This window comes from Furipterus horrens, unplaced genomic scaffold, assembly GCF_987537825.1.
Source record: "Furipterus horrens unplaced genomic scaffold, mFurHor1.1.pri manual_scaffold_17, whole genome shotgun sequence".
NCBI classification, from domain to species: Eukaryota; Metazoa; Chordata; class Mammalia; order Chiroptera; family Furipteridae; genus Furipterus; species Furipterus horrens.
Window position 1 is genome coordinate 5,288,009 of NW_028327187.1, and position 18,107 is coordinate 5,306,115.

Genomic DNA, 18,107 nt, shown 5'->3' on the forward strand with positions numbered 1-18,107 from the left:
TGGAAATTCAGTGGCACAAGGTACACTGCCATAACTTGAGGGACACTATACAGTTAAAAAAAAAAAAAAAAAAAAGGAAAAAAAATTCCGTTTCAAAACACTGCATTACATAATTTTACCTGCCCAAACAGACCATTTACAAATATTAGGTCAATAAACTGCTAACACCCATAAAAAGGTAGCTTTCTTACTAAAATGCAATTTAAAAGATAGGTATCTAAACAAGAAAGGACAAAAACGAACTGGAATGAAAGCCTAGATGTCACATCTAAAATCGGGCTTCTTTGTTTGGGCCTTCATACTCTTCTCTCCCTCTACCATATCCCACTGGAGTTCCCGACCCCATTCCTCTAGGACCCTGGCCACCCACAGGCCCCGCATCTCCCTGCCCAAAGCGCCCAGTACGCATGTCGCTTCCCATCAAGGAACCACTCATGGTTGCTGGTGGAACTCCAGGGTTAGCTTCATAACCGATTCCACCACCGCCACCTAGAGGTGGAAATTTCTGGCCTCCTGAGCCATAGGGATCTCCCATGTTCATTGCTCCTCCACCACCCATTGTCATGTCTCTTTCTCTTGGGTCCATGTAGCGCATTCGGCTATAACTTTCCTGTCTTTGGCGTCTCATTTGTTCTTCCATCTCACGCTGATGAATCATCATCTCTTTTTCCCTTCTGCGCCCTTCCTCCTCTTGCCTTAACTGCATTTCTTTACATTTCTGCATTTCTTGATTGTGAAGTTCTTCCATTCGCCTTAGTTCCTCCTGGCATCTCATCAGATCTTGACGCAAAAGATTTGCCTGATGTTCATGATAGGCATCTTCCATTTCACTTTCCAATTTGTCTTTTGCATCTTTCATGTTTTTTTCAACTTGTTCCCTTTGTTGTTTCTCCATTTCATCTAAGGACTTCCATCTCTGAGAATATTCATACTCAAATGTGCCATGCTGAGCAAAACGAGGAGGGGTTTCTCTCTCCTTCTGATACATTGGGTTCTTCTGTGCAAGTTTTTCAGGAAGACCATCTTCATCATCTCATTGTTCAAGTGGTTCCACAATGACTGGACGAGGAGTTGTTGTCAGTAAGAAAACACCTTCACTTTATCTTTCAAATGCTTTTTTTGCTGCTGGTTTAGAAGCAAATTCAACAATGCCTTTCCCTGTAGATCTTCCACGATCATCCACAATTACCACGGCCCTTTCAATGGGACCAAACTGGCCGAAGGCTTCTTCCAACAGTTCATTGGATACATAAGGTGAAAGATTCCGAACGGAAAGGGCAGCAGCATGTGTGGCAAAGCGAACCCGAAGCTGTCTACCTCTCATGGGTGTATCATCAAGTTCAGCTTTGGCAATTTCAGCCAGTGCTCTAGATTCAAGTTTAATAAACCCGAATCCTTTGCCTTTGTTGATGAAAACTTCTCCTGGTTCTCCATATTTAGCAAACAGTCTTTTGAATTCATCCTCCGTAATATCAGCAGGTAGAGTCCCAACAAACAACCGACAACGCTGGGTGTAAGTTTTCTCTCCAGGTCTCCTCAACAGAGACAAGTTAGCTCTAAATCCCTCAGAGTCAGAAATTTTTTGTTCGCTGCGGCTGCCAGGCCCACTGGGCGGGGGTCCCTGGTGGTGCTGCTGGCCTCCGCGGGGCTCCCCGCCTCCTCGGTGCGACGGCTTGGGACGGCCACCAGGAGTTAGGCCCGGGCCACTGCCAGGCTTCAGCTCGCCTGGCATTTTGCCACCTTTGGGGCCGCCGGGACCCCTGTGGGTGGAGAGGGCGGACCCCCAGCCTGAGGTGGGGTGGTGGGGACCACGCTGCTAGGCGGCGCAGGCGGGGGCGCCCTGGGGGGCACCATGGTGACAGCGGGCTGCGGGGTCGGAATGGGGCCTGGCCCTGTGGTGGCCCCAGAGGCTGGCGGAGCGCTGCTTACTCAAGAGCTGGGCAGGGTCCCTGAGGAACGACAGGTTTGGACGAGTCCTGTGGCGGCGGCGGTGGCTGTGATGGCGGCTGCTGCTGCAGCGATGGCTGCTGCTGCTGTTGGTGTGGAGGCGGTGGCGGGATCAGGGGTTTGAGGCCACCCTGGCCTGGTCCGGGACCCATGGGTTCGCGGTTCTGATTGAGACCCATGCCCGGCGGCGGCGAGTGAAAGTCGTGGAGGCCGCCAGGGCCACCGCCTCCTCCACGCAGATGGAAACCGCCACCGCCGCGGCTCCGGAACCGACATGTCCGTGATCAAGGGGCGGTCCAGACAGAAGCGGAGAAGACGCTTAGGGAACGTAGAGGCCACCTTGCTTCTTACAAAATGGCCGCCTTTCTTATTTGTCCATAGTGTCATTGTTTCCTTTTCACCTCTTCCTTCATTAGTTTGTAAAGTCCATTAAGATAGATACTATGTCTAGCCCAAGTGCTTAGCACTTTAACTGGCTCATAGCAAGTTTTCAATAAATATCTATTGGAACAATGAATTAGTTAACAAAAAGAAAAAACAGAATAAGCATTTTAAATCACTGACCACTGGCTAAGTCTTTTCTTTAAGATCTGGTCCCCACATTCTTTAGTCTGGATATAGTTAATATTTTCAATCTTTTCTTTTATGTTTTGTTTATTTTTTAAATATACTACTTTTAGCAGAAGAAGGGAAGTAACAAAAATTAGAGTGAAAATAAATGAAATAGAGACAAGAAAAACAATAGATTGGCAAAACTAAGAGCTGACTTTTGAAATGATAAAAAATGGAGAGATCTTTTGTTAGACTAAGAAAAAAAGAACAAGACTCAAATAAATGAAATCAGAAATAAAATAGGAGACATTACAACTGATACCATAGAAAGTACATAGAATCATAAGAGACTACTATTAATTATTATGTACCAACAAATTTGAGGACCCATAAAAATGCATAGATTCTTAGAAACATACAACTTATCATGACTGAATCATGAAGAATAGAAAGGTTGAACAGATCAATAATGAGCAAGGACAGTAACTCAGTAATTAAAATCCTCCCAATTCAGAAAATCTCATATGGCTTCACTGGTGCATTCTGCCAAACATTTAAAGAAGAATTAATGACAATTCTTTCCAAACTATTCCAAAAAAATTGAAAAGGAGGGAGTGCATAACCCTGATACCAAAAGCAGAGAAGGGCCATACAAGAAAAGAAAACTAAAGGCCAATAACCCTGATGACTGTAAATATAAAAATTCTTAATAAAACATTAGCACCAGCATCTTAAAAGAACTATACACCATGAACAAAGGGGTTTATCCTTGGGATGTAAGAATGGTTTAACATACACAAATCAATAAATGTGATACACCATGTTAACAGAATGAAAGATGCAAACCAAATGGTTATCTCAATAAAAACACTTAACAAATTAGGTATAGAATGAATGTACCTCAACATAGCCAAGGCCATATATGACAAACCCACAGTTAACATACTCAGCCATGAAAGTTAGAAAGCTTTACTCTCACCACTCTTGTTCTGTATAGTACTGGAAGTCCTAGCTAAAGTAATCAGGCAAGAAAAATAAAATTTAAAACAAACACATTCAAAAAGAAGAAATAAAATTGTCTCTATTTGCAGATGATATAATCTTATGTAAAGAAAACCCTAAGGACTCCACCAAAATAATTGTAGAACGAATCAACAAAATCAGTAAAGTTGCAGGATACAATGTCAACATGTATAAATTAGTTGTGTTTATATACACTAACAACAAAATATCTCAAAAATAAATAAAACAATCACATCAGCAATAGTGTCAAAACTATAAAGTACTTAGGAATAAATTTAACCAAGGGCGGTAAAATATCTGTACACTAAAATTCACAAAACTTTGTTGAAAGAAACTGAAAAAGACAAATAAATGGAAAGAAATCCCATATTCATATATCAGAAGTATTGATATTGTTAAAATGTCCATACTCCCCAAATTCATCTATAGATTCAATGTAATTCTTATAAAAATTCCAATGGCACTTTTCACAGAAATAGGAAAAAACAGTCCTAAAATTTGTACGAAAGCACAAGATACCAGAATAGCCAAAGAAATCTTGAGGAAGATTTATCAAGAAAAAAAAAATTGAATATTGACTGTAAAAGTGGGGAGTTATTTCTGGGCTCTCAACTCTGTTCCATTGATCTGTGTGTCTGTTTTTATGCCAGTACCAGGTTGTTTTGATTACTATGGCCTTGTAGTATAGTTTTATATTAGGTAGCACGATTCTTTCAACTTTGTGTCCATCAATAGTAGAGTGGATAACATAACTATGGGACCTTTATACAATGGAATTCTACTCAGTTACAAAAAGGAAGTAAATGTTAGCCTTTGAAACAGTATGGATGGACCTGAAGAACATTATGCTGATTGAAATAAGCCAGTCAGAGAATGACAAGTACCATATGATTCCACTATGTGGAATCTAATGAACAAAATAAACCAACAAGCAAAACAGAGACAGGCTCATAGATGGAGACCAGATGACAGCTAGTGGGTGGGGTGGGGAAATGGAGGGATTGAGCAAAAAGGAAAGAGGACTCATGGACATGAACATGTACAACACTGTGGTGATTGCTGGGGGAAGGGGATTACAAGGGGACTAAATGATAATGCAATGCAAAAATACAATAAAGATTAAATTTAAAAAACAAAGTAAAAAGGAAAAGAAAGCATAGGATATATCTCCTTGACATTTGCCTTAGCAATGATATCTTTGTTTATGACACCAAAAGCACAAGCAACAAAAGTAAAAATCAACAAGTGGGGTTAGAGTAAAATAAAAGTTTAAATTTACATTTCCTTTAAATTAGTGAAGTTCAGCGTCTTTTTATGTGTCTGTTGATCATTTGTATGTCTTTCTTTGAAAAATGTCTATTCAGGTCTTTTTCCATTTTTTTAACAGGGTTGTTATTTTTTGCTGTTGTTGTTGAGTTTATGAGTTCATCATATATCTTGGATATTAGCCCCTGTGATACATGTATACAATGGAATGTACCAGTTATAAAAATGATGACTTTTAATTTTTATTGAACTTATTGGTGACATTGTTTAACAAAATTATATGGTTTCAGATGTAATATTCTATAATAAAAATTACTAAATATTGCCATTTGTGACATGAGTGGATGTTGAGAGTATCAAATGAGATAAGTCAGATGAAAAAGGACAGGAATCACATGATTTCACTCATATGTGGGGTATAAAACACAAAGGAGCAAACAAAAATCAAAAAAAGCAAACTCGTAGATAGAGTCAACAGAATGGTGGGTATCAGAAGGGAAAGAAGGTAGGGGAATAGAATGAATTGGGTAACTGGAATCTTATATGTTGTGACAGAATGAGACTAGACTGGGATGATGAGTATACAAATTTTGTATTATAAAGTTGTACACCTGAAACTTATACAATGTTATTAACCAATGTCACTGCACTAAATTTAATTTAAAAATTTTAAAGTATCTGCACAGCAAGAAAAATAAAAATGAAAAGGCAACCTACAGAATGGGAGAATATATTTGCAAACCATGTATGTAAAAAGAGGTTAATATCTAAATACATAAAGAAATCATATAATTCAATAACAAAAAACCTCACATTTTAAGGAATAAAGGGGTATAGGACCTGAATAGAACAGGTGAATGAATAGGGGACTCAACATCACTAATCATCAGGGAAATGTAAATCAAAACCACAATGAGGTATCATGTCACATCTGTTAGAATGGCTGTCATCAAAAAGAGAAGTAATTGAGGGGAGCAATGGGGGAAAATAGGACAACTGTAATAAAAAAACAATAAATTTTAAAACAGAGAAGTAATAACAGGTACTGAGAAGCATTTGAAAAAATGGAAACAGTTGTGCATTGTTGATGGGAATGTAAATTAATTCAGCTTCTATGAAAAACAGTATCAAAGTTCCTCAAAATATTAAAAATAGACCTACCATATGATCCAGGAATCCCACTTGTATGTATAGATCCAAAGGAAATGAAAACAGGAAATTGAAAAGATATCTACATCCCCATGTTTATTGTAGTGTTATTAACAGTAGTCAAGAAATAAAAGTAACCTAAGTGCTGCTTAATTGATAAATGATTTTTATATATATAAATATTCACAGTAGTTTCCTAAAATAAAAGGATTGTTTGAAATAATGTAATTCAATTTTCTTGGATTTTAGTGGCTGCAGTGCTGCAAATGGTTTCAGATCATTAGACACCTAGGTCTACTGCAGCTTTATAGAACTTATTGATCTCATGTTCACAGCTATTTTAATTGGATCTATAATACATTGTCTTTATCTGCTTTTCCTTACTATCATTAGATATATTCCACTAAGATCAGTTTCCTTGACCCAACACCTTATGTTGATCATTTCATAAATTAGACTAGCTCTACCTGCAGCATATGGATTATGAACATGTTAAGATAATTGCTTCAAGGGCTCCATGTGAATAAGGACTTTTTTTTGTCTTAGTTATTATTGCATTTCCAGCACCTAGAAGAGAGTTTAGACCCCAGGAGACACTCAATAAACACTTGTCTAATGACTAAAAAAAAGAACCTCCCAAAACTTAAGATAATATTTCTCCCTAAATATGAAAGATTAAATATTATGGGTAATAATAAAATCAAAGCAACACTTCATAAATGGGTACCTAAATTGTTTAATTGACATCCCAATTTAAATTAAGGTGACCAGAAGGTAATCTAAGGAATGTATTGTGCCTCAATCCGTTATATCATACTTTGTGAAAAGAGTTTATGTGTGGATAGAAGAAATCTATGTTTGCAAGGAATTTAGAAAAAAATGAACCCTAAAAGGGACATTTTTTCAGTGTCTCTCAAGATGTCTCCAAAGAGAAAGTTGTCCTTACCAATTACCCCTGATTCTTGTCTACTTTAATGAGAAATCCAACATACACATCTATATAGCTAAATTTAAATGTCTTACTGACTTTCTTTTGTCATTAATATATTATTTTGTTCCAAATATGTCAATTTCCTTTCACTTTTAACTCTTCTTTTTAGTAGACTATCCTTAATGTTTGACTAGGTGTGTAGATTTGTTCCTTACATAGAATCATGGAATTCTAGACAGAATTCTTTATGGACTATTTATAGTCCAATACAACTGTATTTTCAATTTTAACTCATGAAGCTAATTTAGTAGGTCACAACTAGTGATATTTTTATGTAAGAGGACAGAGTAAAAGTAATATTAAAGTGCATCTTATGCACACATGATAAATTATTGTATCAGGAAATTTCTATTTAAATTTAGATATATATGTTCACATATGTACACTTGATTGTAATGTAAAATATATTTCTTATTGTGAATCATGGTCAAAAGTTTTAAAAGTCACTAATTTAGCTGAATCTCCTCTTTTTTAATAATAAGTTATGGAGGATCAGAGAGAGGCAGTTTCTAGACCAAGGTCACACAGTTGGTAAATGACAAATGAGATTAGGATTTAGATCTGTTAACTCCTTGCCTCCACAACTGTTTCTATAAACTATCCTATGGTACCTCTCATCTCAACACTTCTCTTGTATTTTGCTGGTAAAATTCCAACTGTAGAACCAGCTAAAACTGGTCTTATCCTGTTTCTAACAAGACCCAGAACCAACGTTTAAACCTTTGATACACCACTTAGAAGTAACATTTGTGAAACACCATTCATGAGTAACACTTCTATACCCTTTAACTGCACACTCTGAATCCTGATTGGATTGTTTATTTTTATAGTGTTGAGTTTTGTGGGTTCTTTATAAATTTTGGATATTAACCCCTTATCAGATGTACGGTCAAATATGTTCTCCCATTGTAGGAAACCAGTCTTTGTGGTTTTTGAAATTGTAGCCCAAGCTGTGAGCCAGCCCCCCTCCCCTCCAGGAAAGCCTCTAAATCTCAGTGGAAAACTGAAAGGTTGTGTGGCAGACAGGACTGAATACCACTCAGAGGGTTTCCATGGGAATTGGATTTAAAGAATGCATATTATACTTTAGAGTTTGCTCCACTTTTCTTCTCAGTTAATTATAAACCATCTGTAGCTAAAAATGTATGAAGCCTTGCACCTGATGTCAGCATTGGCATTGGGATGTTTAGCAGACCCTGACACAGACTGATCCCTGTGTTCTCTATATTGACATCTATAATCAGTAACTGTCAACCGTAACCCAAGCATCTGAAAGCTTATTGATGATTCATAAGTCTTGACCTTGTATCTCCCAAATCCCCTCCTCAATAAAAGACATGGGAGACAGAAGTCCAGTGCTCTTCTCCACTAGAGAGATTATCTGCCTCACATTCCCCCCAGACAAAATACAGCATCCTGGATAAATTTGTTCCACTGTGATCATGAAACCTCTGCTGGACAGGGAGTTTCCAACCGAGCTGGGGCATTGGAGGCAGCTCAGTCTCATCCCATTCTGTGGGTTGTCTTTTTCTTTTGTTGATGATTTCCTTTGCTGTGCAAAAACTTTTTAGTTTGATGTAGTCCCATTGGTTTATTTTTTCTTTTGTTTTCTTTGCCTTGGGAGATATATCCAATAAAATATTGCTATGAGCAATGTCTGAGATTTTGCTACCTATTTTTTCTTCTAGGATTTTTATGGTTTCAGGTCCAACATTTAAGACTTTAATCTATTTTTAATTCATTCTGTGTGTACTGTAAGAAAGTGATCTAGTTCCATTTTTCTTCATGAATCTGTCCAATTTTTCCAACACCATTTATTGAATAAACTATCTTTAGCCCATTGTATGTGCTTCTTTCCTCTGTTGAATATTAATTGACTATAAAGGTATGGGTTTATTTTAGGGCTCTCTATTCTATTCCATTGATTTATGTGTCTATTTTTATGCCAGTTCCAGATTGTTTTGGTTACTATGGCTTTATAGTATAGTTTGATATTAGGTAGTATGATTCCTTCAACTTTATTCTTTCTTGGGATCACTGTTGCTATGTGAAGCCTTTTGTGGTTCCATATAAATTTTTGACAATCCCTGAATGGAGTGTGACTTGTCTGATCTACCTCACAGGGTTGTTGCCTGTCTTGAAAAAAAGTCATGCATGTGAAGTACTCCAGAAAAGTAAGTGGGTAGTTACAGACATCCTTTCCAATAGTGGATACACATCTACTGTGCTCCATTTCAAAACAAACAGCAACTAAATTGAAATATATATAATAAATTTCAGAGGAGTCAGTGGAATATCTCATCTTTTTACCTTTATGCTTAATTTTAATTTAGAGAATCTCGTTTGTGGTCAGGGTAACTCCATTATACTCATTGAAGGGAAAACACATAATACTTGTCACTGTGCATTGTAGATAGATGGTAACACTCACTTTGAAACTCACTTCTGCTCTATCTTAAATGAAATAGCAAAAGGGACCAAATGTCCCCTCTGTAGGTTAATGACCTCCCATAAACAGTTCCAAACACACACCATCTGGAGAAGGCCAAACAGGCATGTGGAAGCTTGTGGCTGCCATTCCAGGGGAGAGCACACTTGTTGGGGTATGAATTCCAGCCTGATGTCTTATGTGATGGTGGGGTTTATTTGATTTTTTTCTTGCATGTGCTCAGTCAGGCACAATCTGAGAAGATGGTGTTTAAGCCAAGGCAGCCTCTCTTCTCATCTGACAAAGGAAAGCAATAGGAAGAAAATTCTAAGCCAGAGGAAATCCCATATTCATAAACATAGGATGCAATATTGTTGAAATATAGCTTCATCTAAGGTTGGGCTGGAAGTTTATGCCCAAGTGCATATAGATATTGGTGAAACAGGAAGGAATAAACAGATAAAATCCTTTATGGATTATACATTCTAGTGAGCCAAGACAGACAATAATAGATTGAATTATCCCTGAATAGTGTAGCTCAGTTGGTTGGGAACTATCTAGCAAACTGAGAGATCACTGGTTTTATTCCTGGGAAGGACACACGCCTGGGTTGTGGGTTTGGTCCCTAATCAGGGCATGTATGAGAGGCAATCAATCTTCTCTCTTACATCAATGTATCTCTCCCTCTCTTTCTCCCTCCAGTCCCCCCTCTCTAAAAATCAATCAATCAATCAATCAATCAATCAATCAAATTGAATTAAATTAAACAGGATGTTAACAGCTTATAAGTGCCATGCAAAATAAAGCAGAGTTAAGTGGGATAGAAACATGAGTGGAGGTGTGCAATTATGAACAGAGTGATCAGTGAAGTTCTCACTGAGAAAATTACATTAGGAAATGATGCAGTAGCTGCTTGATGTGGTAAGAACATATAATGAATAATAAATGGGAACTATTATTATTGCTTTCATTGCTGTTATGCACCATACCAATTTACATTTTAAAAACAATTTATCTTCTTCAAAGCTGCTTTACATCAGTTATCCCGTTAGATTATCACAAATTTACTATGATGTAGAAGGGTCAAACAATAGCTCTCACTGTGCAAGTGGAAAACTGAAATCTGAAGTTAAGTAGCACCGTTAAATCACACAGCAAGTCAATGGTGGAGTCAGATAAAGGATCCAAGACTCTAATACAAAGTTCAGTATACTTACTACTTCCCTGTATGTTCTAGATGTTACATTTTCTAATGGAGGGTGACAAACTCACAATTCATGTCTGGTTGTTTAAGTAAATGAATTTTGAGATACAAATGGAACCTCTGATAAATAAGAAAGCTCCGTCATGAATGCCTTCTGAAAAAAATGAAACTGAAAATTTAATTTAAAGAGCTGTAAATAAATGCATAGGTCATGTAGGCCAATACCTTAGTTTTACATATGAGGACACTGTAGCCCAAATAGGAGGGTGACTTGCCAAGACACACAGGGATATCGTAGCAAAGATGAGGCCAGAACTCAGGTCTTCTGAGTCCCAAGGCAGTATTCACTCAACTGTCACAAAGAATTACTTAATTATTTTTCCTAGATTCAGCTTTCAGGCACATTCTTTCACATGGAGGCCAATAGATGCTGTTTTAAGATACCTAGCCTTCATACTGAAAGTTAGCTCAATGTATGATGCCAAGGACAGAGAGGGCGTTCTTGGCACCAATATATTTTTCAGATTTAGAACCTAGAAATCATTACAGGCACCACCCTATTTAAATTATTGATGAGATAATATGACTTAATTTAGCCTCAAATTATACACTGGTGAAGAGTCCTAAACTAATTATCCCTCATGAGACTTTCATGAAGACTTTATAAAGTGCTTATTGTGTGCCTAGCATAGTGCTCAGCACTCTTGCAGATATAAGAGAAATTATAAAGAATCGTAATTTTAGATACGGTTCTGTCTACATACATGACTTTGTTCAGATTCTTAACCCTCTCTGGATTATTAATCACTATAGCCCATCCCAGTTGTAATATTCATGAGTCTATAAGTCTCAAACTATACATACCCTAAACTAAACTTTTTAAAATATTTATTTATTTATTTGTTTATTTATTTATTTTTAGAGAGGGAGAGAAACATCATTGTGTGGTTGCCTCTCACTCGCGCCCCAACTGTGGGCCTGACGTGTAACCTAGTCATGTGCCCTGACTGGGAATTGAACCAGTGACACTTGGTTCGCAGGCTGACGCTCAATCCACTGAGCCACAACAGCCAGGGTTTAAACTAAACTCCTGATCTTCCCCCACAACAAAGTGTTCTCTACTCACACTCTTCCCTACCTTGGTTGAGGGCATCTCCATCTTTTGGTTGCTCAGAACAAATACATTTGTGTCATCTTTGATTATTTTCAATTTTAGATTCTGCACTGTATCAGGAAATTATGTGATTTCTACATTCAAAAGGTGTCCATAGTCCAGTTCTTCTCACCAATTTCATTACTATCACCCTATTTCAAGCAATAAATTATCTTGGTCCTGGATGACTACGATATTCTTCTAAGTGGTTTTTCTGTCGTATCCTGCTCTCCTGAAGTCTATTCTTATAGTAAACAGGAGACTTGTTAATATAGAAATCCAATGACTTTGAATTTCAGAGAAAAAGTGAAACCTGATAATGACCTTAAAGGCCCTGGATCAGATACATGTTACCTCTCTGATGTCATCTGCTATTTTGCCCCTTGTTCAATCTAGTCTAGCCAAAAGGTCTCATAGTTCCTCAGATACACCAAACTAATTTGAGTCTCAAAGGTTTTGTATTGGCTGTTTCTGCTGAGTGAAACACTTTCCCCAGATCACCAACATCCGTGTCACCTTAGAAATTGTTATAAATGCAAATTATCCAGCACCATGAGGGACCAATTTTAACCCTTTAAAATTCTTACATTTCCCATTCCATTTGTTAACATAATAACACTATGAAAATAACATAATAAGGTTTATTTCAGGTCAGAGCTTGATTTCTTAAGGACCCAATCATGTGAGATCAGTCAGCACTTTTTGACCTGACTGGTCCTTATTGCAAATTTTTCATATGTTATTACTTTGCCCACTCTCAGTTAAGTGGTCCTTCTGTTTTCCATCTCTGTTGTGCTTTTGTTCAGGCTATCCCTGCCTTTTATATACTATACTCACCTCTACCTGTTCAGCTACTACGCAATCCTCAAGGCCCGTTTCAAATATTACCTCCTTCTGGAAACCTATCCCAACTAATGCAATTCAGAAAAAAACACATTCTTTCTATTCTGAACTTTCATAGCACTTAATATCTGCACAACTGCTTTACCTAATAGTTCTAAGAGAATTTTCTATTTTCTCTCGTTTTATTGTAGCTACTTGAGAGCAAGATTAATGTTTAAATGTTGTATACCTTGCATAATGCTCTAAATATACTATCTTGAGATATACTAATACTCACTTCACCTTAAATGCATTAAACATTTTTCTGCACTAGCAATCCCAGGTATGTCATGAGTAAAGTCATCTGAACCAAACTTCTGGATCTTAAAACTTCGTGGAAGTCACTGTAGCTCAGCACTAAAATAAAAATGTTTACTGAAAGGGAATTCACAACCCATCAGCATTTTTTCCTCTTGCTTTGACCTATCCTATAGTTTCATTTACTAAATAATTACAAATCCCAGAGTTTAAACCAAGCTAAAGAAAAATGTTAAGGAACATTCAAACAGACCTAAGCTGTATTTGGTGCCAGACAGAGGGGGCAAAGGAGGAGAAAAATCAATGTTTGGCAAATGGAGGAGAACAGATTTTAATTTGGCATAAAGTATTGATGATGACATCTGACTGTCAGCATGTGGTAAGAAACACACCAAGTGATAAACTGTGGAGGATCTTTTGTTGATATAAGGCTGCAGTGAGGTAGTGTTTGGTTGAAGAGGGCAGGTTGAATAATTGCATCTTTTATTGTAGTACAGAACCTGGGACTTCCCCAAGAGGAGCATAGGGCTGAGAAAAAATCTCTCTTTACACCTCTCTAAGCATCAATATTTGACTCCTCTGAAATTAGCTTGAAATAAAAATCAAGGGCAACCAGGAAGAGTCACAAATAGGTAGCTGAAGGGAGAATGTAATTCCATAGCCTAAAAGGGGGCACTGTCACTTTGTCCCTGAAAGTAGGGGAAGATGGTGTTATGGGATGCCTCAAGTGTAGATGTAGCTCAATAATTGTTCTTTTGAAGCACAAGCTGAGAGTAACTCCCTGTTTTCCTCTTACTTTCCCTATATTACTATATTGCCATCCCCAGAATGCCAACATAGTCTGCCTTGGCATCCCCAATTCATTAGGCTCTAGGACCAGCTCCAGGGGAATCAGGGCTAAGTAGGGACCAGAACCCTGTAGATCTCTTCTCACTGAAGCACACCATGGCACTCTGAACATTTTACCTATATTTTCAATTTTTTTAGAGTAATAAGATATAGTACACAGAGCAAAGGTTGTTAAACTGTCTGCCAGTCTCTCTGACTTCCTCCAAGCATTTCTTTAATATTTTCTTTCTAATAGTCCTGCATTTTGCTAGGGGTCAGTGATGCTGTTCAGGATATTTTAGAACTACTTCCTCTACTTTTTAGTAATCCAACAGAGCACTATGACTATAACAAGCTTTGTTGGAATTTCTGAGTTTCTGTGCCATTTGCAGCCAGCAGTACTTTGTACAGTACATTATTGATATACAAATGGAATTGGAAAGCAAATTAAGAATGCTTTGAGCTCTTGTAGCTCTTGATTTCCCATATGGTGCGCTTCCCCTCTCCCAAAGACATTGAACATCTTGAAGATCAATTTGCAGATACATGTCAGCAAGTCATCCCTATGCAGTTATGGCATTTCCTCATGCACATTTTTGATTGGCATGTGTCTGTTGAAGGAGAAGTATCTTATTTCAAACAAAATACATGTCAGGCACACATGTTGAAATAAGGCACTTATCTGATTCACAATTAGCAACCTTTAATAATTTGATTTGGTTCAACATATCAATTAGTAAAAACAAGCCAAAAGAATGTTGAGTTGAAATGATTAAATGTGATAGGTCAATTTTTTACACGAGGAAAAGCACCATCAGCCTGACCAAAGAATTAGCATGCAACTGTTAAAGAGGCTCTGGGGGAATTTCAAAAGAGAAGGCAGCAAAACCAAAATAGCCTTATCAGAATTGTCCTGTGAAGAAAGCAACAAATTTCCATTAAAAGCAACTAGTATATAAATCTTTGTGATATAAATAATCATAATGTCACATATTTAAAAAAATTATTTCTTATACTAGGAGAAAAACTGTTTCTTGGTTTTCACATATTTTGTAACTCTACAATTTTGTAATCAACCCTTTTTTGACTTTGGATCCACATAAATAACAACAGACATTATACAGTTCTTGTGGTCTTTAATACACAAATTTATTCCATTTGCCAAAAAAGAAAGGCTATCTTTATGTAAACACAACCAATTGAAGGGAGCTAACTCAATTCACCATGTTAAACAAAGCTTCATTTTTTATGATACCTGGGAAGTCCAAGGAGCAATAACTGCCCCTAGTGAAGATATTGTTATATGATTGAGTCTCTTGATGGCATGGTCAGCTGTTTCTGTCTATTCAGATGAGGATGGCATTGCGTTACCTTCCAGCTTAGTTGAATGAGAGACCTCTTTTTGCTTTCAAGCAAATCCTTCAATTTTATTATCTGTTTAAAGTGTTGCCCACCATTTATGGAATAAACATTTCCACTTTATTTTAATTTCATATCATAGGAGAATAACAAAGACAGTACAGTTATTGGTCACAGCTGTGTTAATGCGTTACATGTAACTTGAAGAATTATGCTGTCAAGTCCACAAAGTCAAGGTTTCTGGTGTTCCCTTACAATCTGGCCACAAGATAAAGAAGAGATTTTATTTAATATTTATGCAAATTTAATAATCTACTTTAAAGCAGGACTTTTAATTAATAAAGATTGACCAAAATAACAAATTTGTGCTCCAAACTGCCAGTATGTTACAATATATTTTTGGAATCAAATTTTAAAATATGAGAAGACTTTTTTTTCTGACTCTACATTTTTGCAGTTCAATGTAATACAGAGGTTCATTGCTGTGATTTTTTTTTTCCAGGATGAGATGGAAAGTTATTTCTTTCCTCCTGAGAATATTAAAAGTATTCTGAAGTTTGACACATTACAAAACCCATTGCCCTGGCTGATGTGGCTCAGTGAATTGAGCGCCGGCCTGTGAACCACAGGGTTGCTGGTTCGATTCCCACTCAGGGCATATGCCTGGGTTGAGGGCCAGGTCTCCAGCTGGGGGTGTGGGAGAGGCAACCAGTTGATGTATCTGCCACTCATTATTGTTTCTCCCCCTTTCTTTCTCCCTCCCTTCCTATCTCTCTAAAAGTAAATTTTAAAAAGCCCATCACTGTACATATTTATTTTGAACAATCATAATTGTAATTGAAATCTAAAGAGGGGTGGGTATGCATAAAAGGAAGAGGTTCCCTAATACTTTTCCAATGGTAAAGTTGCTAAAAATAAAAAAAAATTACTTTTTACTTTAATTTGTGGTTCACTGGTGATGCCCTTCATAGAAAAGATTACTACATTTAAATACAGGAATAATAAACTGTTCTATGCTAGGTATAACAATGGCAAACTATTTTACTATATCATCCACTTCAGCATCTGGACAAATTTAGCATAAAACAAAGAGATCTTACAGTAAAATCTAGAATATGTTTATTTCACTTGTTACCAGCAGGCAGACTAGCACAAAGGCAAACTTAATCTGATGTGGACAGTGATAACCTAGTAACCTTTAATTTTTCACGAGGAATTGAATTAAAAAATTGTCTTTAGAAGTTACTCAATAAGTCTTGTTGAATCTATTTGTAATATACTCAAAAGAAGTATGAAAGACAAAACTAAGTCTGAGACAAAATTAACAAAGTCCATTTATTCATTAACTTGTGGCACCAGAACTCATCTGCCTTCACTTTTCTTTCAGCAGATGTTCAAGGTTGCTAGAAAGGAAATAAGTTTTATAGACTAAGAGAGTCAATACTGAGACAGTCTGTGATTGGAAAACTTTTATTTTTTTAAATTGTTGTTCTATTACAGTTGTCCCATTTCCCCCCCTGCTCTCCCCTGTACTGCCCACCCCCCTTCTCCTACAGTCAATCCCCACCCTGTGCAAAATTTCAACTGAGATTTTTTTAATGCAAGACTTTCTAATTGGTCTTCAGATATATCTGGCAATCCCTGGTTGGCAAGGAGGCAAGTGAGAAGTTTGGGGACATTTCAAAAGAGAGGGTTGTTCAAAGTTAGTGGCAGAGAATTTTCTATAGCTAACCCTGGAACAAGTGGGGATTGATGGGGTACTTCTTTAGTGGAAATGGGCCTTGTGAGACCATCTCTGTCATGGCAGTCATCACATTATAAGCCCACACTTCCACCTATGTATCACCCCATTACAAGTACATATTTCCACTGTGATTGGGAAATGGCTAATATTTTGTACTGATGGCATTTGTATGGTTTTCGCACTTCTTGGCAAATGTGAAATCACAAATTTCCATAGAGTCTGGCTGAACTGCCATACACATATACATACATGCATACACACACCAATACATATTCATGTGGGTGTAAATACACATACATAAAACCCCAACCTTGATTCCTTGTGCTTGAAGAGTTGTCTAACAATAAACAACTGCTTAACTTGATTATACTGATCAAAAGACATCTTTTAATGAATCCCAGGCAACAAATTATAACATTATGTGATCACTAGAGTAAATCATATAAAAGAAAAAGCTAATGTCAAATATATCACTATAATACAGCCCAACATCAGAATGTCTTTCATAGCTTGCAATGCAGGTCTATTTTATTTTGAGAGGGAAGTTATGGAAATAAGATCAGTAATTGGATTTGGCCTTGTGGCTTAGAACTTTTGTTATATCAGAAGTGACCAAAGGATAATTATTGCTGGTTGAAGTTAGTATTTAGTAAGGTTTTGGCAGCTATCCCTGAATGGTTGGTCAGTATTATTATCATTACATCAATTGTGGGGGTGACTGCGACTTCCATTGCTAATTTGATAGTCATGCTTGGGCCTGGCCAACACTCTACCACTACCAAAATCTTCCCTTTATTGATATTCATTTGAATGACAATCCCTATTTTCTTATTTATTGTGTTGAAAGATACAAATGGAGTTGCCGATTGTATACCATCATAAAGAGATTTTTTAAATTTGTTTTTTAATTGGGCCCTATAGACAACAAAACAGAAATATATCATCTTCAAATGATATAAAAAAGTGGTGAAGAAAAAGAAGGGGACAAAATAGTGTAGAGCATATCCAACTCCACACCTACCCTCGGCCTCAGAACCTAAGAACATTATCCAGCTCCAGCAGTATAGAACAGTGGTTAAGGTTTCAGTTTCTCTTTTTTTTTCTTCTTGTGGTACGGCAAGATGAGGATTTAAGTTTTTGAGCTAAAATTACTTGCATTCAAGTTATGTATCTGCTGCTTTATTAGACATATAATCTTGGAGAAATTAGTTAATTATCTGTGACTTGGTAGCATCACTTGTAAAGTGGAGTTAATATTAGCAACTCTCTCAAGGTTGTTGTAAGGATTATGGTGAATTAGTATATATTAAGTACTCGAAATCA

The 18,107-nt window shown here is 37.0% G+C and overlaps 1 pseudogene; it reads right to left on the minus strand.

Annotated features, from left to right (window-relative positions):
- Positions 1-236: 236 nt before the first annotated feature.
- Positions 237-2,231, minus strand: LOC149990381 (splicing factor, proline- and glutamine-rich pseudogene; annotated as a pseudogene).
- Between the last annotated feature and the right edge of the window lie 15,876 nt (positions 2,232-18,107).